Raw genomic sequence first — 25,595 nt, 5'->3', positions numbered from 1 at the left:
GTCAGGCGTTCGTCAGCCGATCGGGGCCCGGGCCCAAACCCCTGCCCACTGGGGCCATATCCTCCTGGATGCTAGCTTGGAGCCAGCCTCTGCTGGCTCACCAGCAGGTGGCGACAGCAGCAAGCATTAGCTAAAGGCTCCCCCCTCTGGCTACCACTGCAAGGCATCAGCCTGGCTGTGCTGCGAGGACCCCTGCAAAGGCTGACTGACAGCTGGGGGGTGCAAGCCAACAGCTGAAAAGCAGGCTTTGCGCTTTCATTTGCTCTGTTTCTTTTTAACCAGCATAGGTAACCCTGCACTTGGCAGGGCTTCAAAAAATTGAGTGAAACTCTTTAATGTTCCTCTCCACGGAAATCTTTAGTAAAAGGCGAAAGATTTATTCGGTTTGAAGAGAAACCAGAGTATGCGCTCTAGTGGCCCCGACTGCGGCCGCAAAAAATGCAACACCTCACTAGCTCAGGGTGACTTAGTGAAGCAGTGCACACGATGACGCTTTTTGAGATGAAGCGAATGGAGAATGCTATCGGGCTCCGAACCCGTGGCAGAATGACTTTATTTGCAAGCAATCCCATCCAAAGTCATGAAACCTGGCAGGGGATTGTGGGTATGCAAATTTCTCCAGACCGCAGGCCATGTGACATTGGCCAAAAGGCAGGCAGAGTCTGCCTTTGCCTGAGGACTCCCCTCGTTTACATAAGGTCTAGGGCTTCTGGGAGGCAGGCGTGAGATTTTCTTTTGGGCCCCAGAGATGGGGCTCCTCCCCCAGGATGTTGAAAAAGCAGCCCGCTCTCTCCTTTCTCAGGACACAGGGGTCATTTTCCGCCCTCACCCTGTCTTGCACGGGTGCTGGGCCTCCTGGGCTGCCAGGTTCTTTTGCCCGCCAGGGCAAAGCCCGCCGGGCAAAGGACGGCGTTTGTCAGGCGTTTGTCAGGCGATCGGGGCCCGGGCCCAAACCCCTGCCCACTGGGGCCATATCCTCCTGGATGCTAGCTTGGAGCCAGCCTCTGCTGGCTCACCAGCAGGTGGCGACAGCAGCAAGCATTAGCTAAAGGCTCCCCCCTCTGGCTACCACTGCAAGGCATCAGCCTGGCTGTGCTGCGAGGACCCCTGCAAAGGCTGACTGACAGCTGGGGGGTGCAAGCCAACAGCTGAAAAGCAGGCTTTGCGCTTTCATTTGCTCTGTTTCTTTTTTTTTTTTAACCAGCATAGGTAACCCTGCACTTGGCAGGGCTTCAAAAAATTGAGTGAAACTCTTTAATGTTCCTCTCCACGGAAATCTTTAGTAAAAGGCGAAAGATTTATTCGGTTTGAAGAGAAACCAGAGTATGCGCTCTAGTGGCCCCGACTGCGGCCGCAAAAAATGCAACACCTCACTAGCTCAGGGTGACTTAGTGAAGCAGTGCACACGATGACGCTTTTTGAGATGAAGCGAATGGAGAATGCTATCGGGCTCCGAACCCGTGGCAGAATGACTTTATTTGCAAGCAATCCCATCCAAAGTCATGAAACCTGGCAGGGGATTGTGGGTATGCAAATTTCTCCAGACCGCAGGCCATGTGACATTGGCCAAAAGGCAGGCAGAGTCTGCCTTTGCCTGAGGACTCCCCTCGTTTACATAAGGTCTAGGGCTTCTGGGAGGCAGGCGTGAGATTTTCTTTTGGGCCCCAGAGATGGGGCTCCTCCCCCAGGATGTTGAAAAAGCAGCCCACTCTCTCCTTTCTCAGGACACAGGGGTCATTTTCCGCCCTCACCCTGTCTTGCACGGGTGCTGGGCCTCCTGGGCTGCCAGGTTCTTTTGCCCGCCAGGGCAAAGCCCGCCGGGCAAAGGACGGCGTTTGTCAGGCGTTCGTCAGCCGATCGGGGCCCGGGCCCAAACCCCTGCCCACTGGGGCCATATCCTCCTGGATGCTAGCTTGGAGCCAGCCTCTGCTGGCTCACCAGCAGGTGGCGACAGCAGCAAGCATTAGCTAAAGGCTCCCCCCTCTGGCTACCACTGCAAGGCATCAGCCTGGCTGTGCTGCGAGGACCCCTGCAAAGGCTGACTGACAGCTGGGGGGTGCAAGCCAACAGCTGAAAAGCAGGCTTTGCGCTTTCATTTGCTCTGTTTCTTTTTAACCAGCATAGGTAACCCTGCACTTGGCAGGGCTTCAAAACATTGAGTGAAACTCTTTAATGTTCCTCTCCACGGAAATCTTTAGTAAAAGGCGAAAGATTTATTCGGTTTGAAGAGAAACCAGAGTATGCGCTCTAGTGGCCCCGACTGCGGCCGCAAAAAATGCAACACCTCACTAGCTCAGGGTGACTTAGTGAAGCAGTGCACACGATGACGCTTTTTGAGATGAAGCGAATGGAGAATGCCATCGGGCTCCGAACCCGTGGCAGAATGACTTTATTTGCAAGCAATCCCATCCAAAGTCATGAAACCTGGCAGGGGATTGTGGGTATGCAAATTTCTCCAGACCGCAGGCCATGTAACATTGGCCAAAAGGCAGGCAGAGTCTGCTTTTGCTTGAGGACTCCCCTCGTTTACATAAGGTCTAGGGCTTCTGGGAGGCAGGCGTGAGATTTTCTTTTGGGCCCCAGAGATGGGGCTCCTCCCCCAGGATGTTGAAGAAGCAGCCCGCTCTCTCCTTTCTCAGGACACAGGGGTCATTTTCCGCCCTCACCCTGTCTTGCACGGGTGCTGGGCCTCCTGGGCTGCCAGGTTCTTTTGCCCGCCAGGGCAAAGCCCGCCGGGCAAAGGACGGCGTTTGTCAGGCGTTTGTCAGGCGATCGGGGCCCGGGCCCAAACCCCTGCCCACTGGGGCCATATCCTCCTGGATGCTAGCTTGGAGCCAGCCTCTGCTGGCTCACCAGCAGGTGGCGACAGCAGCAAGCATTAGCTAAAGGCTCCCCCCTCTGGCTACCACTGCAAGGCATCAGCCTGGCTGTGCTGCGAGGACCCCTGCAAAGGCTGACTGACAGCTGGGGGGTGCAAGCCAACAGCTGAAAAGCAGGCTTTGCGCTTTCATTTGCTCTGTTTCTTTTTTTTTTTTAACCAGCATAGGTAACCCTGCACTTGGCAGGGCTTCAAAAAATTGAGTGAAACTCTTTAATGTTCCTCTCCACGGAAATCTTTAGTAAAAGGCGAAAGATTTATTCGGTTTGAAGAGAAACCAGAGTATGCGCTCTAGTGGCCCCGACTGCGGCCGCAAAAAATGCAACACCTCACTAGCTCAGGGTGACTTAGTGAAGCAGTGCACACGATGACGCTTTTTGAGATGAAGCGAATGGAGAATGCTATCGGGCTCCGAACCCGTGGCAGAATGACTTTATTTGCAAGCAATCCCATCCAAAGTCATGAAACCTGGCAGGGGATTGTGGGTATGCAAATTTCTCCAGACCGCAGGCCATGTGACATTGGCCAAAAGGCAGGCAGAGTCTGCCTTTGCCTGAGGACTCCCCTCGTTTACATAAGGTCTAGGGCTTCTGGGAGGCAGGCGTGAGATTTTCTTTTGGGCCCCAGAGATGGGGCTCCTCCCCCAGGATGTTGAAAAAGCAGCCCGCTCTCTCCTTTCTCAGGACACAGGGGTCATTTTCCGCCCTCACCCTGTCTTGCACGGGTGCTGGGCCTCCTGGGCTGCCAGGTTCTTTTGCCCGCCAGGGCAAAGCCCGCCGGGCAAAGGACGGCGTTTGTCAGGCGTTTGTCAGCCGATCGGGGCCCGGGCCCAAACCCCTGCCCACTGGGGCCATATCCTCCTGGATGCTAGCTTGGAGCCAGCCTCTGCTGGCTCACCAGCAGGTGGCGACAGCAGCAAGCATTAGCTAAAGGCTCCCCCCTCTGGCTACCACTGCAAGGCATCAGCCTGGCTGTGCTGCAAGGACCCCTGCAAAGGCTGACTGACAGCTGGGGGGTGCAAGCCAACAGCTGAAAAGCAGGCTTTGCGCTTTCATTTGCTCTGTTTCTTTTTTTTTTTAACCAGCATAGGTAACCCTGCACTTGGCAGGGCTTCAAAAAATTGAGTGAAACTCTTTAATGTTCCTCTCCACGGAAATCTTTAGTAAAATGTTATTTATTTTGGTTTTAACATTCAAGCCATACAGTGAAAAAATTCATATCAATCACAAACTTTTACAAAAACATACATAATCAGAAATTTAAAAAAACACAACAAATCACATTCAAAGGAAAACATCATCGATGGAGTTAATGTCCCATTTTGAGAAAACTTTTGTCTCGTCTCCATTTCTGGCTTCCAGCAAAATACAGTCTCTGATCCGTGAAACCAGTAAACGAACAAAATTATCAACAGCACAATCACATTTGTGCCACAGATGTTGACACCTCAGGATCCACAACACCTCCTTCACCGCACTGATGATCTGCCAAGCACAGCGGTCTTTAACCCCCACACTGTGATGCCTAGGTCCGTACAACACATCTGCTTCGTTCATATTAGACACATCCATAAACTTGGCCAAAAAAATGGAAACTCTTTTCCAAGCCTGGATTGCAAAATCACACTCCACCAGAATGTGCTTAGGTGTTTCAACCCCCGTGCAGCCCGCCCTGGAACAGTGGTTTACCATGGACAGACGTCGCCTGAACATAAAAGCCCTGCAAGGTAAACATTCCCGAACCACCATCCATGCCACGTCTTTCTGCCCGTTGGACAATTGTTTACTGGACAGGTTACCCCAAATTGTACGTGAAATTGGGGCAGAGAACGATGAAACCAGTTGAACTGGGACAGAGTCCAGAACAAAACATGAAATAGCTTTCGCATTCCAAAGTTCGAGTGGTAGATCATGTAGTTTGAATTTCACAATGAAATCATAAGCTTTTTTGTACAGCATTGGGCAATCCCACGAGAATGGGACAGTATTTGTGTGAGTGAGCATACCCATCCTTCTCATAAACCTCCCAAAATAAAACCTAGCAAAAAAACCATAGGGTGAAGAAAGGGAAACAATCTCCTTCACAATGCGTGCCACAAACATTGACATAGCAGTGAAAAGAAAATCAGGAACCCCCTTCCCTCCCTTCTCAACAGGCAACATCAAAACCACCCTTGAGGCCCTCTCCACCTTACTACCCCAAAAAAACACAAACATCAAACGATTTACAGCCTTGCATGTCGTCCTGTCCGGGGGGAACACATTTGCAACAAACAATAACGTGGGTAAAATAATAGATTTCAAAATCAAAATCTTCCCAGACATGGTGAGTTGTCGACTTGACCACATATCCAATTTTCGTTTAACTTTCCCCACTACCTCCAACCAACTCTTAATTCCACTAACATTCCTATCAAAAATTATACCCAACACCTTCACCTGATCCACTCGCACACTCACCACATTCCGAATGATACTTGTGTCCCGCCATGGGCCAATGCAAAAAGCCTCACTCTTGTCTGCATTAATCTTAGAGCCTGAAGCCTGCCCATAGCTATTTGCCACCTTCATGGCCTCCAAAACCGATGGCGTGTCGCTGCACACAATGGACACATCGTCCATGTATGCCAATGCTTTTACTTCTACCTGCCCTCCACCCGGAACAAAACAACCAGCAATACGCTGATTACTTCTTACTGCTCTCAAAAAAGGTTCTAAGCACAGTACGTATAACAACGCTGACAGGGGGCATCCCTGTCTTACCCCAGATCTTACAGCTAATGGGTCTGAGGCAAAGCCGTTCACCATAACTCTACTTACCATGTCTGCATAAAACACTTTCAGCCAACCAACAAAAATGTCGCTCATTCCCATCGCTCGCAAGACACGCCACATATACTTGTGATTAACACGATCATATGCTTTTTCCTGATCCAAGCTCACAATGGTCAATGGAAAATTCCTTTCTTTAGCGTAAAAACATACGTCTCTCAAAATGAGTAGATTGTCTGTGACAGACCTTGTAGGAACACCACACCCTTGACCTGGATGTACCAAAGCACCAATCACCTTCTGAAGACGAAACATCAAAACCTTTGCTAAGACCTTATAATCAGCATTAAGGAGAGTGATAGGCCTCCAATTTTTTAGATCAATTCTCTCTCCTTTATTCTTGTAAAGCAAAGAAATCACCCCATCTCTCATACTCTCACTCAATGTTTTATCTCTCAGACATTCTGCAAACACCTCTACCATATCAGCCTTCACCAGATCCCAAAAAACCCTAAAAAACTCAATAGGCAACCCATCAGATCCAGGAGACTTCCCTAACTGAAAAGAGAAAACAGACCTCTCAACTTCATCCAGTGTTAGGCCACCTTCAAGGGCTTGCAGTTGTGTGTCTGTCAAAGGCCTATCTAAATAATGTAAAAACCCATCACCAACATCCACATCCACCTCTTGCTCTTCATAAAGTGCCTCATAGAAATCTCTAACAGTAGCTCTCAATCGTGCCTGATCAGTCACCACATTCCCAACAGCGTCCTTAATAGCAGACATTCTTTCTTTCTTCTTCCCCAACTTCTTAAAGAAATACCTGCTACAGGTTTCATTTTCATCCAAATGCTGAAGTCGACTTTGGAAAACAACTTTCTTTTCCTCTTCTCCATAATCCTCTTGTAGCACATCTTTCACCAGCTGCACATCCTCTTGTACAGGAAAACCCATATCCTGTAAGTGGACTAGATTCTGCAGCCTTCTTTGCAAACCCACAATTCTCTTCTTCTTTTCCCCGGCCACCCTCCTCCCTACTGCCATAAAGAAACCCCTAGCACGATGTTTCACCATATCCCACCATTCACCCAATGTACTGAAGCACACCTTCAAACTCTGCCATTCTCTATAACGATTAGTGAAACTTGACGTCACCGTAACATCATCAAGCAAGGAACAATTCAATTTCCACTTCCCAGGACCCTTAGGCTGAACCCCTGGAAGTTCAACAGTCAAATCCAGTCTTTTGTGATCCGAAAAAAAAACAGGTGTTAAAACAAAGGTTAACGGTTTAACTGCCCTTGAAGTAAACAAATAATCCAGTCTGGCAAAAGAAGAGCCAGAAGCATTAAACCATGTGTAATCTGCTCTACCACGTTTCAGCGTGAGACCCGTGTCTACAAGAGATGTATCTTTCAACAGGCCTTTCAACACTCTACTCGATTCATCCAGTATACCTCTTCTACTATCCAGAGGTCTCATGATGCAGTTAAAATCACCACCTAAAACAACATGCCTGTCTGTCACTAGCAATACGCGCAGTCTTGCAAAAAGCGATTTCCTGCCGTGACACGTAGTAGGAGCATACACATTAATGAGTCTCAACTTACAGTCATGCAAGTCAGCATCAACACACAAAAGGCGTCCAGGTTCAGCCTCCATGACAGAAATGACCTCAAAATCGTGTCCAGTCATAAGGATCCCCACTCCTGCAGCTCTTTCTACATTTGACCCCGACCAATAAGAGTTGCCAGCAGTCCATTGATCTTTCAAGTACTTGTAATTTCTCATAAAAGGGATCCCACATTCTTGTAAGAAGAGGACATCAGATTTGACCCCCTTTAGACCACCAAAAACAGCACGCTGTTTCTGCACTGAACACATACTGCGCACATTGACCGATGAAACTGTCAAAGCCATCAAGGATAACAATGTGGACCACAAAAAAAACTTATCCATCATTAATGGCATTTTTGAGGCGATCTTTCTTCCTTTCACTACCCCTCCGTCTTGGTTTCGGGAGGCTCACTAAAGGGTCTCCTTCAGAGCTCAAAACCGGCAAATCCTTCAGTTGCACTCCCACATCCAATGTACCACACTCTTCCTGTTGCACACCATCTCGCACCAAAAGGGCTTGCTCATGAGGATAAGAGGTAGCTTCATCTGTACTTTCATACAGCAGTAGAGGCGTTGAAAAAGGTGTCTCTGCAACCCCTTCATCAATATTCTGTGTCTCTCCTGATTTGAACACCTCACTCGACTCTGGAACATTATCTTCCTTATTGCTCCGGGCTGAGCCTGGCTCACACTCCTTTACCAACTCCAAAGACAAGTCTGAGATCCCCAGACCAGAGGGTGGCTCCACTTCAAATTCACTGCTAGAAGCAGCAGGTTTCCCCGAGGCTTCCGATATCAGCGATTCACTACCAGAAGTCAGGGTTTGTAGTGCCATAGCTTGTTTCTTATGTAAACCTTGTTCACCTACTTGGTCCAAAAGTTTACGCTTATTCCATGCTGGAAGCCTGCCAGCCCTTGTATCAGGCACAACTTCTATTTCATCATCGCTGACGTCTTGTACCAAAAGTTGCATTTCTTTCTCAGAGCTGTATTCCTCTGGAGCGTCCACCTCAATAGAGTCACAATGCTCTTCCTCTTCCACCCTTCCTTCTTCTTCCTGAGGCTGGGTTTTCTTTTTCATAATGTTCGCATATGATAACGGGCACGTATTGTACACATGACCCCTCTCACCGCACAGAAAACATGCTCTCTGAAGTTTGCAACGGTTAGTTTCATGGTCAGCGCCGCAGTTCTTACATTGCACCTTCTGGCATGCCACTGCTAGGTGGCCCATTTCCCCGCAGTTCCTGCAGAGCTTTGGCATTCCGTGATACATGACATCACCTCGGTTGTTGCCCAACATCACAATGCTCGGAAGATGACGCACTCCATGGACACCTTGCGGATCAGCTTGCAACTTAACCAGCCATTTTCTTGCTCCAGTCCATATGGTGTCGTCATCCAGCACTCTTCTGCATGCAGAGACCACAGTGCAATGTCTCTTCAGCCAGGTTTCAATGTCATGCTCTGAGATGGATTCGTTGTAGAATTGCACAGTCACCACCTTCACTTCACGGTCAGACAAGGGCTCCACAGTAAATCTGCGCATAGGGTCCATTCCCTTAGCTTCTTCATACTTCCTCCAGAAGTTCTGCAAACAGGCAGCATCCTTGAAACTCACATCAAAGTTTTCATTCTTTCCAGGCAGCTTTACCAAGCAATTCAGCTCTGCAGGGGTCACTCCTAGCGTCTTCTGGATAATGATCCGGCTGAAGTCCAGTCTCGTCATAAAAGACAGGTCCGAGGCTCCCATCAAACAAAAGCGAACAACATGATGTCTTCTGGTCCCAGGTCTCAGCAGAGAGGTCATGATGATAGAGGCTTCTCGAACCGGAAAGAAGGGGGCACTGCACAATGCAGGCCCCCTAGACTGCAGCAGCTCCTCCTCCTCGCCAGACAGCTCTTCTCCACGGAAATCTTCAGCGAAAGATTTATTCGGTTTGAAGAGAAACCAGAGTATGCGCTCTAGTGGCCCCGACTGCGGCCGCAAAAAATGCAACACCTCACTAGCTCAGGGTGACTTAGTGAAGCAGTGCACACGATGACGCTTTTTGAGATGAAGCGAATGGAGAATGCTATCGGGCTCCGAACCCGTGGCAGAATGACTTTATTTGCAAGCAATCCCATCCAAAGTCATGAAACCTGGCAGGGGATTGTGGGTATGCAAATTTCTCCAGACCGCAGGCCATGTGACATTGGCCAAAAGGCAGGCAGAGTCTGCCTTTGCCTGAGGACTCCCCTCGTTTACATAAGGTCTAGGGCTTCTGGGAGGCAGGCGTGAGATTTTCTTTTGGGCCCCAGAGATGGGGCTCCTCCCCCAGGATGTTGAAGAAGCAGCCCGCTCTCTCCTTTCTCAGGACACAGGGGTAATTTTCCGCCCTCACCCTGTCTTGCACGGGTGCTGGGCCTCCTGGGCTGCCAGCGGGCAAAGGACGGCGTTTGTCAGGCGTTCGTCAACCGATCGGGGCCCGGGCCCAAACCCCTGCCCACTGGGGCCATATCCTCCTGGATGCTAGCTTGGAGCCAGCCTCTGCTGGCTCACCAGCAGGTGGCGACAGCAGCAAGCATTAGCTAAAGGCTCCCCCCTCTGGCTACCACTGCAAGGCATCAGCCTGGCTGTGCTGCGAGGACCCCTGCAAAGGCTGACTGACAGCTGGGGGGTGCAAGCCAACAGCTGAAAAGCAGGCTTTGCGCTTTCATTTGCTCTGTTTCTTTTTTTTTTTAACCAGCATAGGTAACCCTGCACTTGGCAGGGCTTCAAAAAATTGAGTGAAACTCTTTAATGTTCCTCTCCACGGAAATCTTTAGTAAAAGGCGAAAGATTTATTCGGTTTGAAGAGAAACCAGAGTATGCGCTCTAGTGGCCCCGACTGCGGCCGCAAAAAATGCAACACCTCACTAGCTCAGGGTGACTTAGTGAAGCAGTGCACACGATGACGCTTTTTGAGATGAAGCGAATGGAGAATGCTATCGGGCTCCGAACCCGTGGCAGAATGACTTTATTTGCAAGCAATCCCATCCAAAGTCATGAAACCTGGCAGGGGATTGTGGGTATGCAAATTTCTCCAGACCGCAGGCCATGTGACATTGGCCAAAAGGCAGGCAGAGTCTGCCTTTGCCTGAGGACTCCCCTCGTTTACATAAGGTCTAGGGCTTCTGGGAGGCAGGCGTGAGATTTTCTTTTGGGCCCCAGAGATGGGGCTCCTCCCCCAGGATGTTGAAGAAGCAGCCCGCTCTCTCCTTTCTCAGGACACAGGGGTCATTTTCCGCCCTCACCCCGTCTTGCACGGGTGCTGGGCCTCCTGGGCTGCCAGCGGGCAAAGGACGGCGTTTGTCAGGCGTTTGTCAGCCGATCGGGGCCCGGGCCCAAACCCCTGCCCACTGGGGCCATATCCTCCTGGATGCTAGCTTGGAGCCAGCCTCTGCTGGCTCACCAGCAGGTGGCGACAGCAGCAAGCATTAGCTAAAGGCTCCCCCCTCTGGCTACCACTGCAAGGCATCAGCCTGGCTGTGCTGCGAGGACCCCTGCAAAGGCTGACTGACAGCTGGGGGGTGCAAGCCAACAGCTGAAAAGCAGGCTTTGCGCTTTCATTTGCTCTGTTTCTTTTTAACCAGCATAGGTAACCCTGCACTTGGCAGGGCTTCAAAAAATTGAGTGAAACTCTTTAATGTTCCTCTCCACGGAAATCTTTAGTAAAAGGCGAAAGATTTATTCGGTTTGAAGAGAAACCAGAGTATGCGCTCTAGTGGCCCCGACTGCGGCCGCAAAAAATGCAACACCTCACTAGCTCAGGGTGACTTAGTGAAGCAGTGCACACAATGACGCTTTTTGAGATGAAGCGAATGGAGAATGCTATCGGGCTCCGAACCCGTGGCAGAATGACTTTATTTGCAAGCAATCCCATCCAAAGTCATGAAACCTGGCAGGGGATTGTGGGTATGCAAATTTCTCCAGACCGCAGGCCATGTGACATTGGCCAAAAGGCAGGCAGAGTCTGCCTTTGCCTGAGGACTCCCCTCGTTTACATAAGGTCTAGGGCTTCTGGGAGGCAGGCGTGAGATTTTCTTTTGGGCCCCAGAGATGGGGCTCCTCCCCCAGGATGTTGAAAAAGCAGCCCGCTCTCTCCTTTCTCAGGACACAGGGGTCATTTTCCGCCCTCACCCTGTCTTGCACGGGTGCTGGGCCTCCTGGGCTGCCAGGTTCTTTTGCCCGCCAGGGCAAAGCCCGCCGGGCAAAGGACGGCGTTTGTCAGGCGTTTGTCAGCCGATCGGGGCCCGGGCCCAAACCCCTGCCCACTGGGGCCATATCCTCCTGGATGCTAGCTTGGAGCCAGCCTCTGCTGGCTCACCAGCAGGTGGCGACAGCAGCAAGCATTAGCTAAAGGCTCCCCCCTCTGGCTACCACTGCAAGGCATCAGCCTGGCTGTGCTGCGAGGACCCCTGCAAAGGCTGACTGACAGCTGGGGGGTGCAAGCCAACAGCTGAAAAGCAGGCTTTGCGCTTTCATTTGCTCTGTTTCTTTTTTTTTATAACCAGCATAGGTAACCCTGCACTTGGCAGGGCTTCAAAAAATTGAGTGAAACTCTTTAATGTTCCTCTCCACGGAAATCTTTAGTAAAAGGCGAAAGATTTATTCGGTTTGAAGAGAAACCAGAGTATGCGCTCTAGTGGCCCCGACTGCGGCCGCAAAAAATGCAACACCTCACTAGCTCAGGGTGACTTAGTGAAGCAGTGCACACGATGACGCTTTTTGAGATGAAGCGAATGGAGAATGCTATCGGGCTCCGAACCCGTGGCAGAATGACTTTATTTGCAAGCAATCCCATCCAAAGTCATGAAACCTGGCAGGGGATTGTGGGTATGCAAATTTCTCCAGACCGCAGGCCATGTGACATTGGCCAAAAGGCAGGCAGAGTCTGCTTTTGCTTGAGGACTCCCCTCGTTTACATAAGGTCTAGGGCTTCTGGGAGGCAGGCGTGAGATTTTCTTTTGGGCCCCAGAGATGGGGCTCCTCCCCCAGGATGTTGAAGAAGCAGCCCGCTCTCTCCTTTCTCAGGACACAGGGGTCATTTTCCGCCCTCACCCTGTCTTGCACGGGTGCTGGGCCTCCTGGGCTGCCAGCGGGCAAAGGACGGCGTTTGTCAGGCGTTCGTCAGCCGATCGGGGCCCGGGCCCAAACCCCTGCCCACTGGGGCCATATCCTCCTGGATGCTAGCTTGGAGCCAGCCTCTGCTGGCTCACCAGCAGGTGGCGACAGCAGCAAGCATTAGCTAAAGGCTCCCCCCTCTGGCTACCACTGCAAGGCATCAGCCTGGCTGTGCTGCAAGGACCCCTGCAAAGGCTGACTGACAGCTGGGGGGTGCAAGCCAACAGCTGAAAAGCAGGCTTTGCGCTTTCATTTGCTCTGTTTCTTTTTTTTTTTAACCAGCATAGGTAACCCTGCACTTGGCAGGGCTTCAAAAAATTGAGTGAAACTCTTTAATGTTCCTCTCCACGGAAATCTTTAGTAAAAGGCGAAAGATTTATTCGGTTTGAAGAGAAACAAGAGTATGCGCTCTAGTGGCCCCGACTGCGGCCGCAAAAAATGCAACACCTCACTAGCTCAGGGTGACTTAGTGAAGCAGTGCACACGATGACGCTTTTTGAGATGAAGCGAATGGAGAATGCTATCGGGCTCCGAACCCGTGGCAGAATGACTTTATTTGCAAGCAATCCCATCCAAAGTCATGAAACCTGGCAGGGGATTGTGGGTATGCAAATTTCTCCAGACCGCAGGCCATGTGACATTGGCCAAAAGGCAGGCAGAGTCTGCCTTTGCCTGAGGACTCCCCTCGTTTACATAAGGTCTAGGGCTTCTGGGAGGCAGGCGTGAGATTTTCTTTTGGGCCCCAGAGATGGGGCTCCTCCCCCAGGATGTTGAAGAAGCAGCCCGCTCTCTCCTTTCTCAGGACACAGGGGTCATTTTCCGCCCTCACCCTGTCTTGCACGGGTGCTGGGCCTCCTGGGCTGCCAGCGGGCAAAGGACGGCGTTTGTCAGGCGTTCGTCAGCCGATCGGGGCCCGGGCCCAAACCCCTGCCCACTGGGGCCATATCCTCCTGGATGCTAGCTTGGAGCCAGCCTCTGCTGGCTCACCAGCAGGTGGCGACAGCAGCAAGCATTAGCTAAAGGCTCCCCCCTCTGGCTACCACTGCAAGGCATCAGCCTGGCTGTGCTGCGAGGACCCCTGCAAAGGCTGACTGACAGCTGGGGGGTGCAAGCCAACAGCTGAAAAGCAGGCTTTGCGCTTTCATTTGCTCTGTTTCTTTTTAACCAGCATAGGTAACCCTGCACTTGGCAGGGCTTCAAAAAATTGAGTGAAACTCTTTAATGTTCCTCTCCACGGAAATCTTTAGTAAAAGGCGAAAGATTTATTCGGTTTGAAGAGAAACCAGAGTATGCGCTCTAGTGGCCCCGACTGCGGCCGCAAAAAATGCAACACCTCACTAGCTCAGGGTGACTTAGTGAAGCAGTGCACACGATGACGCTTTTTGAGATGAAGCGAATGGAGAATGCTATCGGGCTCCGAACCCGTGGCAGAATGACTTTATTTGCAAGCAATCCCATCCAAAGTCATGAAACCTGGCAGGGGATTGTGGGTATGCAAATTTCTCCAGACCGCAGGCCATGTGACATTGGCCAAAAGGCAGGCAGAGTCTGCCTTTGCCTGAGGACTCCCCTCGTTTACATAAGGTCTAGGGCTTCTGGGAGGCAGGCGTGAGATTTTCTTTTGGGCCCCAGAGATGGGGCTCCTCCCCCAGGATGTTGAAAAAGCAGCCCGCTCTCTCCTTTCTCAGGACACAGGGGTCATTTTCCGCCCTCACCCTGTCTTGCACGGGTGCTGGGCCTCCTGGGCTGCCAGGTTCTTTTGCCCGCCAGGGCAAAGCCCGCCGGGCAAAGGACGGCGTTTGTCAGGCGTTTGTCAGGCGATCGGGGCCCGGGCCCAAACCCCTGCCCACTGGGGCCATATCCTCCTGGATGCTAGCTTGGAGCCAGCCTCTGCTGGCTCACCAGCAGGTGGCGACAGCAGCAAGCATTAGCTAAAGGCTCCCCCCTCTGGCTACCACTGCAAGGCATCAGCCTGGCTGTGCTGCGAGGACCCCTGCAAAGGCTGACTGACAGCTGGGGGGTGCAAGCCAACAGCTGAAAAGCAGGCTTTGCGCTTTCATTTGCTCTGTTTCTTTTTTTTTTTTAACCAGCATAGGTAACCCTGCACTTGGCAGGGCTTCAAAAAATTGAGTGAAACTCTTTAATGTTCCTCTCCACGGAAATCTTTAGTAAAAGGCGAAAGATTTATTCGGTTTGAAGAGAAACCAGAGTATGCGCTCTAGTGGCCCCGACTGCGGCCGCAAAAAATGCAACACCTCACTAGCTCAGGGTGACTTAGTGAAGCAGTGCACACGATGACGCTTTTTGAGATGAAGCGAATGGAGAATGCTATCGGGCTCCGAACCCGTGGCAGAATGACTTTATTTGCAAGCAATCCCATCCAAAGTCATGAAACCTGGCAGGGGATTGTGGGTATGCAAATTTCTCCAGACCGCAGGCCATGTGACATTGGCCAAAAGGCAGGCAGAGTCTGCCTTTGCCTGAGGACTCCCCTCGTTTACATAAGGTCTAGGGCTTCTGGGAGGCAGGCGTGAGATTTTCTTTTGGGCCCCAGAGATGGGGCTCCTCCCCCAGGATGTTGAAAAAGCAGCCCACTCTCTCCTTTCTCAGGACACAGGGGTCATTTTCCGCCCTCACCCTGTCTTGCACGGGTGCTGGGCCTCCTGGGCTGCCAGGTTCTTTTGCCCGCCAGGGCAAAGCCCGCCGGGCAAAGGACGGCGTTTGTCAGGCGTTCGTCAGCCGATCGGGGCCCGGGCCCAAACCCCTGCCCACTGGGGCCATATCCTCCTGGATGCTAGCTTGGAGCCAGCCTCTGCTGGCTCACCAGCAGGTGGCGACAGCAGCAAGCATTAGCTAAAGGCTCCCCCCTCTGGCTACCACTGCAAGGCATCAGCCTGGCTGTGCTGCGAGGACCCCTGCAAAGGCTGACTGACAGCTGGGGGGTGCAAGCCAACAGCTGAAAAGCAGGCTTTGCGCTTTCATTTGCTCTGTTTCTTTTTAACCAGCATAGGTAACCCTGCACTTGGCAGGGCTTCAAAACATTGAGTGAAACTCTTTAATGTTCCTCTCCACGGAAATCTTTAGTAAAAGGCGAAAGATTTATTCGGTTTGAAGAGAAACCAGAGTATGCGCTCTAGTGGCCCCGACTGCGGCCGCAAAAAATGCAACACCTCACTAGCTCAGGGTGACTTAGTGAAGCAGTGCACACGATGACGCTTTTTGAGATGAAGCGAATGGAGAATGCCATCGGGCTCCGAACCCGTGGCAGAATGACTTTATTTGCAAGCAATCCCATCCAAAGTCATGAAACCTGGCAGGGGATTGTGGGTATGCAAATTTCTCCAGACCGCAGGCCATGTAACATTGGCCAAAAGGCAGGCAGAGTCTGCTTTTGCTTGAGGACTCCCCTCGTTTACATAAGGTCTAGGGCTTCTGGGAGGCAGGCGTGAGATTTTCTTTTGGGCCCCAGAGATGGGGCTCCTCCCCCAGGATGTTGAAGAAGCAGCCCGCTCTCTCCTTTCTCAGGACACAGGGGTCATTTTCCGCCCTCACCCTGTCTTGCACGGGTGCTGGGCCTCCTGGGCTGCCAGCGGGCAAAGGACGGCGTTTGTCAGGCGTTCGTCAGCCGATCGGGGCCCGGGCCCAAACCCCTGCCCACTGGGGCCATATCCTCCTGGATGCTAGCTTGGAGCCAGCCTCTGCTGGCTCACCAGCAGGTGGCGACAGCAGCAAGCATTAGCTAAAGGCTCCCCCCTCTGGCTACCACTGCAAGGCATCAGCCTGGCTGTGCTGCAAGGACCCCTGCAAAGGCTGACTGACAGCTGGGGGGTGCAAGCCAACAGCTGAAAAGCAGGCTTTGCGCTTTCATTTGCTCTGTTTCTTTTTTTTTTTAACCAGCATAGGTAACCCTGCACTTGGCAGGGCTTCAAAAAATTGAGTGAAACTCTTTAATGTTCCTCTCCACGGAAATCTTTAGTAAAAGGCGAAAGATTTATTCGGTTTGAAGAGAAACCAGAGTATGCGCTCTAGTGGCCCCGACTGCGGCCGCAAAAAATGCAACACCTCACTAGCTCAGGGTGACTTAGTGAAGCAGTGCACACGATGACGCTTTTTGAGATGAAGCGAATGGAGAATGCTATCGGGCTCCGAACCCGTGGCAGAATGACTTTATTTGCAAGCAATCCCATCCAAAGTCATGAAACCTGGCAGGGGATTGTGGGTATGCAAATTTCTCCAGACCGCAGGCCATGTGACATTGGCCAAAAGGCAGGCAGAGTCTGCCTTTGCCTGAGGACTCCCCTCGTTTACATAAGGTCTAGGGCTTCTGGGAGGCAGGCGTGAGATTTTCTTTTGGGCCCCAGAGATGGGGCTCCTCCCCCAGGATGTTGAAAAAGCAGCCCGCTCTCTCCTTTCTCAGGACACAGGGGTCATTTTCCGCCCTCACCCTGTCTTGCACGGGTGCTGGGCCTCCTGGGCTGCCAGCGGGCAAAGGACGGCGTTTGTCAGGCGTTCGTCAGCCGATCGGGGCCCGGGCCCAAACCCCTGCCCACTGGGGCCATATCCTCCTGGATGCTAGCTTGGAGCCAGCCTCTGCTGGCTCACCAGCAGGTGGCGACAGCAGCAAGCATTAGCTAAAGGCTCCCCCCTCTGGCTACCACTGCAAAGCATCAGCCTGGCTGTGCTGCGAGGACCCCTGCAAAGGCTGACTGACAGCTGGGGGGTGCAAGCCAACAGCTGAAAAGCAGGCTTTGCGCTTTCATTTGCTCTGTTTCTTTTTTTTTTTAACCAGCATAGGTAACCCTGCACTTGGCAGGGCTTCAAAAAATTGAGTGAAACTCTTTAATGTTCCTCTCCACGGAAATCTTTAGTAAAAGGCGAAAGATTTATTCGGTTTGAAGAGAAACCAGAGTATGCGCTCTAGTGGCCCCGACTGCGGCCGCAAAAAATGCAACACCTCACTAGCTCAGGGTGACTTAGTGAAGCAGTGCACACGATGACGCTTTTTGAGATGAAGCGAATGGAGAATGCTATCGGGCTCCGAACCCGTGGCAGAATGACTTTATTTGCAAGCAATCCCATCCAAAGTCATGAAACCTGGCAGGGGATTGTGGGTATGCAAATTTCTCCAGACCGCAGGCCATGTGACATTGGCCAAAAGGCAGGCAGAGTCTGCCTTTGCCTGAGGACTCCCCTCGTTTACATAAGGTCTAGGGCTTCTGGGAGGCAGGCGTGAGATTTTCTTTTGGGCCCCAGAGATGGGGCTCCTCCCCCAGGATGTTGAAAAAGCAGCCCGCTCTCTCCTTTCTCAGGACACAGGGGTCATTTTCCGCCCTCACCCTGTCTTGCACGGGTGCTGGGCCTCCTGGGCTGCCAGGTTCTTTTGCCCGCCAGGGCAAAGCCCGCCGGGCAAAGGACGGCGTTTGTCAGGCGTTTGTCAGGCGATCGGGGCCCGGGCCCAAACCCCTGCCCACTGGGGCCATATCCTCCTGGATGCTAGCTTGGAGCCAGCCTCTGCTGGCTCACCAGCAGGTGGCGACAGCAGCAAGCATTAGCTAAAGGCTCCCCCCTCTGGCTACCACTGCAAGGCATCAGCCTGGCTGTGCTGCGAGGACCCCTGCAAAGGCTGACTGACAGCTGGGGGGTGCAAGCCAACAGCTGAAAAGCAGGCTTTGCGCTTTCATTTGCTCTGTTTCTTTTTAACCAGCATAGGTAACCCTGCACTTGGCAGGGCTTCAAAACATTGAGTGAAACTCTTTAATGTTCCTCTCCACGGAAATCTTTAGTAAAAGGCGAAAGATTTATTCGGTTTGAAGAGAAACCAGAGTATGCGCTCTAGTGGCCCCGACTGCGGCCGCAAAAAATGCAACACCTCACTAGCTCAGGGTGACTTAGTGAAGCAGTGCACACGATGACGCTTTTTGAGATGAAGCGAATGGAGAATGCCATCGGGCTCCGAACCCGTGGCAGAATGACTTTATTTGCAAGCAATCCCATCCAAAGTCATGAAACCTGGCAGGGGATTGTGGGTATGCAAATTTCTCCAGACCGCAGGCCATGTAACATTGGCCAAAAGGCAGGCAGAGTCTGCTTTTGCTTGAGGACTCCCCTCGTTTACATAAGGTCTAGGGCTTCTGGGAGGCAGGCGTGAGATTTTCTTTTGGGCCCCAGAGATGGGGCTCCTCCCCCAGGATGTTGAAGAAGCAGCCCGCTCTCTCCTTTCTCAGGACACAGGGGTCATTTTCCGCCCTCACCCTGTCTTGCACGGGTGCTGGGCCTCCTGGGCTGCCAGCGGGCAAAGGACGGCGTTTGTCAGGCGTTCGTCAGCCGATCGGGGCCCGGGCCCAAACCCCTGCCCACTGGGGCCATATCCTCCTGGATGCTAGCTTGGAGCCAGCCTCTGCTGGCTCACCAGCAGGTGGCGACAGCAGCAAGCATTAGCTAAAGGCTCCCCCCTCTGGCTACCACTGCAAGGCATCAGCCTGGCTGTGCTGCAAGGACCCCTGCAAAGGCTGACTGACAGCTGGGGGGTGCAAGCCAACAGCTGAAAAGCAGGCTTTGCGCTTTCATTTGCTCTGTTTCTTTTTTTTTTTAACCAGCATAGGTAACCCTGCACTTGGCAGGGCTTCAAAAAATTGAGTGAAACTCTTTAATGTTCCTCTCCACGGAAATCTTTAGTAAAAGGCGAAAGATTTATTCGGTTTGAAGAGAAACCAGAGTATGCGCTCTAGTGGCCCCGACTGCGGCCGCAAAAAATGCAACACCTCACTAGCTCAGGGTGACTTAGTGAAGCAGTGCACACGATGACGCTTTTTGAGATGAAGCGAATGGAGAATGCTATCGGGCTCCGAACCCGTGGCAGAATGACTTTATTTGCAAGCAATCCCATCCAAAGTCATGAAACCTGGCAGGGGATTGTGGGTATGCAAATTTCTCCAGACCGCAGGCCATGTGACATTGGCCAAAAGGCAGGCAGAGTCTGCCTTTGCCTGAGGACTCCCCTCGTTTACATAAGGTCTAGGGCTTCTGGGAGGCAGGCGTGAGATTTTCTTTTGGGCCCCAGAGATGGGGCTCCTCCCCCAGGATGTTGAAAAAGCAGCCCGCTCTCTCCTTTCTCAGGACACAGGGGTCATTTTCCGCCCTCACCCTGTCTTGCACGGGTGCTGGGCCTCCTGGGCTGCCAGCGGGCAAAGGACGGCGTTTGTCAGGCGTTCGTCAGCCGATCGGGGCCCGGGCCCAAACCCCTGCCCACTGGGGCCATATCCTCCTGGATGCTAGCTTGGAGCCAGCCTCTGCTGGCTCACCAGCAGGTGGCGACAGCAGCAAGCATTAGCTAAAGGCTCCCCCCTCTGGCTACCACTGCAAGGCATCAGCCTGGCTGTGCTGCGAGGACCCCTGCAAAGGCTGACTGACAGCTGGGGGGTGCAAGCCAACAGCTGAAAAGCAGGCTTTGCGCTTTCATTTGCTCTGTTTCTTTTTAACCAGCATAGGTAACCCTGCACTTGGCAGGGCTTCAAAAAATTGAGTGAAACTCTTTAATGTTCCTCTCCACGGAAATCTTTAGTAAAAGGCGAAAGATTTATTCGGTTTGAAGAGAAACCAGAGTATGCGCTCTAGTGGCCCCGACTGCGGCCGCAAAAAATGCAACACCTCACTAGCTCAGGGTGACTTAGTGAAGCAGTGCACACGATGACGCTTTTTGAGATGAAGCGAATGGAGAATGCTATCGGGCTCCGAACCCGTGGCAGAATGACTTTATTTGCAAGCAATCCCATCCAAAGTCATGAAACCTGGCAGGGGATTGTGGGTATGCAAATTTCTCCAGACCGCAGGCCATGTGACATTGGCCAAAAGGCAGGCAGAGTCTGCCTTTGCCTGAGGACTCCCCTCGTTTACATAAGGTCTAGGGCTTCTGGGAGGCAGGCGTGAGATTTTCTTTTGGGCCCCAGAGATGGGGCTCCTCCCCCAGGATGTTGAAAAAGCAGCCCGCTCTCTCCTTTCTCAGGACACAGGGGTCATTTTCCGCCCTCACCCTGTCTTGCACGGGTGCTGGGCCTCCTGGGCCGCCAGGGCAAAGCCCGCCGGGCAAAGGACGGCGTTTGTCAGGCGTTTGTCAGGCGATCGGGGCCCGGGCCCAAACCCCTGCCCACTGGGGCCATATCCTCCTGGATGCTAGCTTGGAGCCAGCCTCTGCTGGCTCACCAGCAGGTGGCGACAGCAGCAAGCATTAGCTAAAGGCTCCCCCCTCTGGCTACCACTGCAAGGCATCAGCCTGGCTGTGCTGCGAGGACCCCTGCAAAGGCTGACTGACAGCTGGGGGGTGCAAGCCAACAGCTGAAAAGCAGGCTTTGCGCTTTCATTTGCTCTGTTTCTTTTTTTTTTTTAACCAGCATAGGTAACCCTGCACTTGGCAGGGCTTCAAAAAATTGAGTGAAACTCTTTAATGTTCCTCTCCACGGAAATCTTTAGTAAAAGGCGAAAGATTTATTCGGTTTGAAGAGAAACCAGAGTATGCGCTCTAGTGGCCCCGACTGCGGCCGCAAAAAATGCAACACCTCACTAGCTCAGGGTGACTTAGTGAAGCAGTGCACACGATGACGCTTTTTGAGATGAAGCGAATGGAGAATGCTATCGGGCTCCGAACCCGTGGCAGAATGACTTTATTTGCAAGCAATCCCATCCAAAGTCATGAAACCTGGCAGGGGATTGTGGGTATGCAAATTTCTCCAGACCGCAGGCCATGTGACATTGGCCAAAAGGCAGGCAGAGTCTGCCTTTGCCTGAGGACTCCCCTCGTTTACATAAGGTCTAGGGCTTCTGGGAGGCAGGCGTGAGATTTTCTTTTGGGCCCCAGAGATGGGGCTCCTCCCCCAGGATGTTGAAAAAGCAGCCCACTCTCTCCTTTCTCAGGACACAGGGGTCATTTTCCGCCCTCACCCTGTCTTGCACGGGTGCTGGGCCTCCTGGGCTGCCAGGTTCTTTTGCCCGCCAGGGCAAAGCCCGCCGGGCAAAGGACGGCGTTTGTCAGGCGATCGGGGCCCGGGCCCAAACCCCTGCCCACTGGGGCCATATCCTCCTGGATGCTAGCTTGGAGCCAGCCTCTGCTGGCTCACCAGCAGGTGGCGACAGCAGCAAGCATTAGCTAAAGGCTCCCCCCTCTGGCTACCACTGCAAGGCATCAGCCTGGCTGTGCTGCGAGGACCCCTGCAAAGGCTGACTGACAGCTGGGGGGTGCAAGCCAACAGCTGAAAAGCAGGCTTTGCGCTTTCATTTGCTCTGTTTCTTTTTAACCAGCATAGGTAACCCTGCACTTGGCAGGGCTTCAAAACATTGAGTGAAACTCTTTAATGTTCCTCTCCACGGAAATCTTTAGTAAAAGGCGAAAGATTTATTCGGTTTGAAGAGAAACCAGAGTATGCGCTCTAGTGGCCCCGACTGCGGCCGCAAAAAATGCAACACCTCACTAGCTCAGGGTGACTTAGTGAAGCAGTGCACACGATGACGCTTTTTGAGATGAAGCGAATGGAGAATGCCATCGGGCTCCGAACCCGTGGCAGAATGACTTTATTTGCAAGCAATCCCATCCAAAGTCATGAAACCTGGCAGGGGATTGTGGGTATGCAAATTTCTCCAGACCGCAGGCCATGTAACATTGGCCAAAAGGCAGGCAGAGTCTGCTTTTGCTTGAGGACTCCCCTCGTTTACATAAGGTCTAGGGCTTCTGGGAGGCAGGCGTGAGATTTTCTTTTGGGCCCCAGAGATGGGGCTCCTCCCCCAGGATGTTGAAGAAGCAGCCCGCTCTCTCCTTTCTCAGGACACAGGGGTCATTTTCCGCCCTCACCCTGTCTTGCACGGGTGCTGGGCCTCCTGGGCTGCCAGCGGGCAAAGGACGGCGTTTGTCAGGCGTTCGTCAGCCGATCGGGGCCCGGGCCCAAACCCCTGCCCACTGGGGCCATATCCTCCTGGATGCTAGCTTGGAGCCAGCCTCTGCTGGCTCACCAGCAGGTGGCGACAGCAGCAAGCATTAGCTAAAGGCTCCCCCCTCTGGCTACCACTGCAAGGCATCAGCCTGGCTGTGCTGCAAGGACCCCTGCAAAGGCTGACTGACAGCTGGGGGGTGCAAGCCAACAGCTGAAAAGCAGGCTTTGCGCTTTCATTTGCTCTGTTTCTTTTTTTTTTTAACCAGCATAGGTAACCCTGCACTTGGCAGGGCTTCAAAAAATTGAGTGAAACTCTTTAATGTTCCTCTCCACGGAAATCTTTAGTAAAAGGCGAAAGATTTATTCGGTTTGAAGAGAAACCAGAGTATGCGCTCTAGTGGCCCCGACTGCGGCCGCAAAAAATGCAACACCTCACTAGCTCAGGGTGACTTAGTGAAGCAGTGCACACGATGACGCTTTTTGAGATGAAGCGAATGGAGAATGCTATCGGGCTCCGAACCCGTGGCAGAATGACTTTATTTGCAAGCAATCCCATCCAAAGTCATGAAACCTGGCAGGGGATTGTGGGTATGCAAATTTCTCCAGACCGCAGGCCATGTGACATTGGCCAAAAGGCAGGCAGAGTCTGCCTTTGCCTGAGGACTCCCCTCGTTTACATAAGGTCTAGGGCTTCTGGGAGGCAGGCGTGAGATTTTCTTTTGGGCCCCAGAGATGGGGCTCCTCCCCCAGGATGTTGAAAAAGCAGCCCGCTCTCTCCTTTCTCAGGACACAGGGGTCATTTTCCGCCCTCACCCTGTCTTGCACGGGTGCTGGGCCTCCTGGGCTGCCAGCGGGCAAAGGACGGCGTTTGTCAGGCGTTCGTCAGCCGATCGGGGCCCGGGCCCAAACCCCTGCCCACTGGGGCCATATCCTCCTGGATGCTAGCTTGGAGCCAGCCTCTGCTGGCTCACCAGCAGGTGGCGACAGCAGCAAGCATTAGCTAAAGGCTCCCCCCTCTGGCTACCACTGCAAAGCATCAGCCTGGCTGTGCTGCGAGGACCCCTGCAAAGGCTGACTGACAGCTGGGGGGTGCAAGCCAACAGCTGAAAAGCAGGCTTTGCGCTTTCATTTGCTCTGTTTCTTTTTTTTTTTAACCAGCATAGGTAACCCTGCACTTGGCAGGGCTTCAAAAAATTGAGTGAAACTCTTTAATGTTCCTCTCCACGGAAATCTTTAGTAAAAGGCGAAAGATTTATTCGGTTTGAAGAGAAACCAGAGTATGCGCTCTAGTGGCCCCGACTGCGGCCGCAAAAAATGCAACACCTCACTAGCTCAGGGTGACTTAGTGAAGCAGTGCACACGATGACGCTTTTTGAGATGAAGCGAATGGAGAATGCTATCGGGCTCCGAACCCGTGGCAGAATGACTTTATTTGCAAGCAATCCCATCCAAAGTCATGAAACCTGGCAGGGGATTGTGGGTATGCAAATTTCTCCAGACCGCAGGCCATGTGACATTGGCCAAAAGGCAGGCAGAGTCTGCCTTTGCCTGAGGACTCCCCTCGTTTACATAAGGTCTAGGGCTTCTGGGAGGCAGGCGTGAGATTTTCTTTTGGGCCCCAGAGATGGGGCTCCTCCCCCAGGATGTTGAAAAAGCAGCCCGCTCTCTCCTTTCTCAGGACACAGGGGTCATTTTCCGCCCTCACCCTGTCTTGCACGGGTGCTGGGCCTCCTGGGCTGCCAGGTTCTTTTGCCCGCCAGGGCAAAGCCCGCCGGGCAAAGGACGGCGTTTGTCAGGCGTTTGTCAGGCGATCGGGGCCCGGGCCCAAACCCCTGCCCACTGGGGCCATATCCTCCTGGATGCTAGCTTGGAGCCAGCTTCTGCTGGCTCACCAGCAGGTGGCGACAGCAGCAAGCATTAGCTAAAGGCTCCCCCCTCTGGCTACCACTGCAAGGCATCAGCCTGGCTGTGCTGCGAGGACCCCTGCAAAGGCTGACTGACAGCTGGGGGGTGCAAGCCAACAGCTGAAAAGCAGGCTTTGCGCTTTCATTTGCTCTGTTTCTTTTTTTTTTTAACCAGCATAGGTAACCCTGCACTTGGCAGGGCTTCAAAAAATTGAGTGAAACTCTTTAATGTTCCTCTCCACGGAAATCTTTAGTAAAATGTTATTTATTTTGGTTTTAACATTCAAGCCATACAGTGAAAAAATTCATATCAATCACAAACTTTTACAAAAACATACATAATCAGAAATTTAAAAAAACACAACAAATCACATTCAAAGGAAAACATCATCGATGGAGTTAATGTCCCATTTTGAGAAAACTTTTGTCTCGTCTCCATTTCTGGCTTCCAGCAAAATACAGTCTCTGATCCGTGAAACCAGTAAACGAACAAAATTATCAACAGCACAATCACATTTGTGCCACAGATGTTGACACCTCAGGATCCACAACACCTCCTTCACCGCACTGATGATCTGCCAAGCACAGCGGTCTTTAACCCCCACACTGTGATGCCTAGGTCCGTACAACACATCTGCTTCGTTCATATTAGACACATCCATAAACTTGGCCAAAAAAATGGAAACTCTTTTCCAAGCCTGGATTGCAAAATCACACTCCACCAGAATGTGCTTAGGTGTTTCAACCCCCGTGCAGCCCGCCCTGGAACAGTGGTTTACCATGGACAGACGTCGCCTGAACATAAAAGCCCTGCAAGGTAAACATTCCCGAACCACCATCCATGCCACGTCTTTCTGCCCGTTGGACAATTGTTTACTGGACAGGTTACCCCAAATTGTACGTGAAATTGGGGCAGAGAACGATGAAACCAGTTGAACTGGGACAGAGTCCAGAACAAAACATGAAATAGCTTTCGCATTCCAAAGTTCGAGTGGTAGATCATGTAGTTTGAATTTCACAATGAAATCATAAGCTTTTTTGTACAGCATTGGGCAATCCCACGAGAATGGGACAGTATTTGTGTGAGTGAGCATACCCATCCTTCTCATAAACCTCCCAAAATAAAACCTAGCAAAAAAACCATAGGGTGAAGAAAGGGAAACAATCTCCTTCACAATGCGTGCCACAAACATTGACATAGCAGTGAAAAGAAAATCAGGAACCCCCTTCCCTCCCTTCTCAACAGGCAACATCAAAACCACCCTTGAGGCCCTCTCCACCTTACTACCCCAAAAAAACACAAACATCAAACGATTTACAGCCTTGCATGTCGTCCTGTCCGGGGGGAACACATTTGCAACA

The 25,595-nt window shown here is 52.2% G+C and overlaps 20 non-coding genes across 20 annotated transcripts; all 20 read right to left on the bottom strand.

Annotated features, from left to right (window-relative positions):
- Positions 1-289: 289 nt before the first annotated feature.
- Positions 290-405, bottom strand: LOC138564589 (U5 spliceosomal RNA). The gene has a single exon (XR_011300533.1). It is a non-coding gene; the product is annotated as a U5 spliceosomal RNA (small nuclear RNA).
- An 806-nt stretch (positions 406-1,211) lies between these two features.
- Positions 1,212-1,327, bottom strand: LOC138564588 (U5 spliceosomal RNA). The gene has a single exon (XR_011300532.1). It is a non-coding gene; the product is annotated as a U5 spliceosomal RNA (small nuclear RNA).
- A 799-nt stretch (positions 1,328-2,126) lies between these two features.
- On the bottom strand, positions 2,127-2,242 carry LOC138565130 (U5 spliceosomal RNA). Its single transcript, XR_011301044.1, has one exon. It is a non-coding gene; the product is annotated as a U5 spliceosomal RNA (small nuclear RNA).
- An 806-nt stretch (positions 2,243-3,048) lies between these two features.
- Positions 3,049-3,164, bottom strand: LOC138564587 (U5 spliceosomal RNA). Its single transcript, XR_011300531.1, has one exon. It is a non-coding gene; the product is annotated as a U5 spliceosomal RNA (small nuclear RNA).
- A 6,838-nt stretch (positions 3,165-10,002) lies between these two features.
- LOC138564585 (U5 spliceosomal RNA) lies at positions 10,003-10,118 on the bottom strand. The gene has a single exon (XR_011300529.1). It is a non-coding gene; the product is annotated as a U5 spliceosomal RNA (small nuclear RNA).
- A 770-nt stretch (positions 10,119-10,888) lies between these two features.
- LOC138564584 (U5 spliceosomal RNA) lies at positions 10,889-11,004 on the bottom strand. Its single transcript, XR_011300528.1, has one exon. It is a non-coding gene; the product is annotated as a U5 spliceosomal RNA (small nuclear RNA).
- An 805-nt stretch (positions 11,005-11,809) lies between these two features.
- Positions 11,810-11,925, bottom strand: LOC138564583 (U5 spliceosomal RNA). Its single transcript, XR_011300527.1, has one exon. It is a non-coding gene; the product is annotated as a U5 spliceosomal RNA (small nuclear RNA).
- Positions 11,926-12,701: 776 nt separating this feature from the next.
- On the bottom strand, positions 12,702-12,817 carry LOC138564992 (U5 spliceosomal RNA). The gene has a single exon (XR_011300914.1). It is a non-coding gene; the product is annotated as a U5 spliceosomal RNA (small nuclear RNA).
- A 770-nt stretch (positions 12,818-13,587) lies between these two features.
- On the bottom strand, positions 13,588-13,703 carry LOC138564582 (U5 spliceosomal RNA). The gene has a single exon (XR_011300526.1). It is a non-coding gene; the product is annotated as a U5 spliceosomal RNA (small nuclear RNA).
- Positions 13,704-14,509: 806 nt separating this feature from the next.
- Positions 14,510-14,625, bottom strand: LOC138564581 (U5 spliceosomal RNA). Its single transcript, XR_011300525.1, has one exon. It is a non-coding gene; the product is annotated as a U5 spliceosomal RNA (small nuclear RNA).
- A 799-nt stretch (positions 14,626-15,424) lies between these two features.
- LOC138565129 (U5 spliceosomal RNA) lies at positions 15,425-15,540 on the bottom strand. Its single transcript, XR_011301043.1, has one exon. It is a non-coding gene; the product is annotated as a U5 spliceosomal RNA (small nuclear RNA).
- Positions 15,541-16,316: 776 nt separating this feature from the next.
- Positions 16,317-16,432, bottom strand: LOC138564580 (U5 spliceosomal RNA). Its single transcript, XR_011300524.1, has one exon. It is a non-coding gene; the product is annotated as a U5 spliceosomal RNA (small nuclear RNA).
- A 776-nt stretch (positions 16,433-17,208) lies between these two features.
- On the bottom strand, positions 17,209-17,324 carry LOC138564579 (U5 spliceosomal RNA). Its single transcript, XR_011300523.1, has one exon. It is a non-coding gene; the product is annotated as a U5 spliceosomal RNA (small nuclear RNA).
- A 799-nt stretch (positions 17,325-18,123) lies between these two features.
- LOC138565128 (U5 spliceosomal RNA) lies at positions 18,124-18,239 on the bottom strand. The gene has a single exon (XR_011301042.1). It is a non-coding gene; the product is annotated as a U5 spliceosomal RNA (small nuclear RNA).
- Positions 18,240-19,015: 776 nt separating this feature from the next.
- Positions 19,016-19,131, bottom strand: LOC138564578 (U5 spliceosomal RNA). The gene has a single exon (XR_011300522.1). It is a non-coding gene; the product is annotated as a U5 spliceosomal RNA (small nuclear RNA).
- Positions 19,132-19,901: 770 nt separating this feature from the next.
- LOC138564577 (U5 spliceosomal RNA) lies at positions 19,902-20,017 on the bottom strand. Its single transcript, XR_011300521.1, has one exon. It is a non-coding gene; the product is annotated as a U5 spliceosomal RNA (small nuclear RNA).
- A 789-nt stretch (positions 20,018-20,806) lies between these two features.
- LOC138564576 (U5 spliceosomal RNA) lies at positions 20,807-20,922 on the bottom strand. The gene has a single exon (XR_011300520.1). It is a non-coding gene; the product is annotated as a U5 spliceosomal RNA (small nuclear RNA).
- A 788-nt stretch (positions 20,923-21,710) lies between these two features.
- Positions 21,711-21,826, bottom strand: LOC138565127 (U5 spliceosomal RNA). Its single transcript, XR_011301041.1, has one exon. It is a non-coding gene; the product is annotated as a U5 spliceosomal RNA (small nuclear RNA).
- A 776-nt stretch (positions 21,827-22,602) lies between these two features.
- Positions 22,603-22,718, bottom strand: LOC138564574 (U5 spliceosomal RNA). The gene has a single exon (XR_011300518.1). It is a non-coding gene; the product is annotated as a U5 spliceosomal RNA (small nuclear RNA).
- Positions 22,719-23,494: 776 nt separating this feature from the next.
- LOC138564573 (U5 spliceosomal RNA) lies at positions 23,495-23,610 on the bottom strand. Its single transcript, XR_011300517.1, has one exon. It is a non-coding gene; the product is annotated as a U5 spliceosomal RNA (small nuclear RNA).
- Between the last annotated feature and the right edge of the window lie 1,985 nt (positions 23,611-25,595).

This window comes from Ambystoma mexicanum, chromosome 1q (assembly GCF_040938575.1).
Source record: "Ambystoma mexicanum isolate Mex_15411 chromosome 1q, UKY_AmexF1_1, whole genome shotgun sequence".
In the NCBI taxonomy this organism is placed as follows: domain Eukaryota; kingdom Metazoa; phylum Chordata; class Amphibia; order Caudata; family Ambystomatidae; genus Ambystoma; species Ambystoma mexicanum.
Note: the sequence above shows the minus strand (reverse complement) of the source record. Positions and strands in the feature narration are given on the sequence as shown.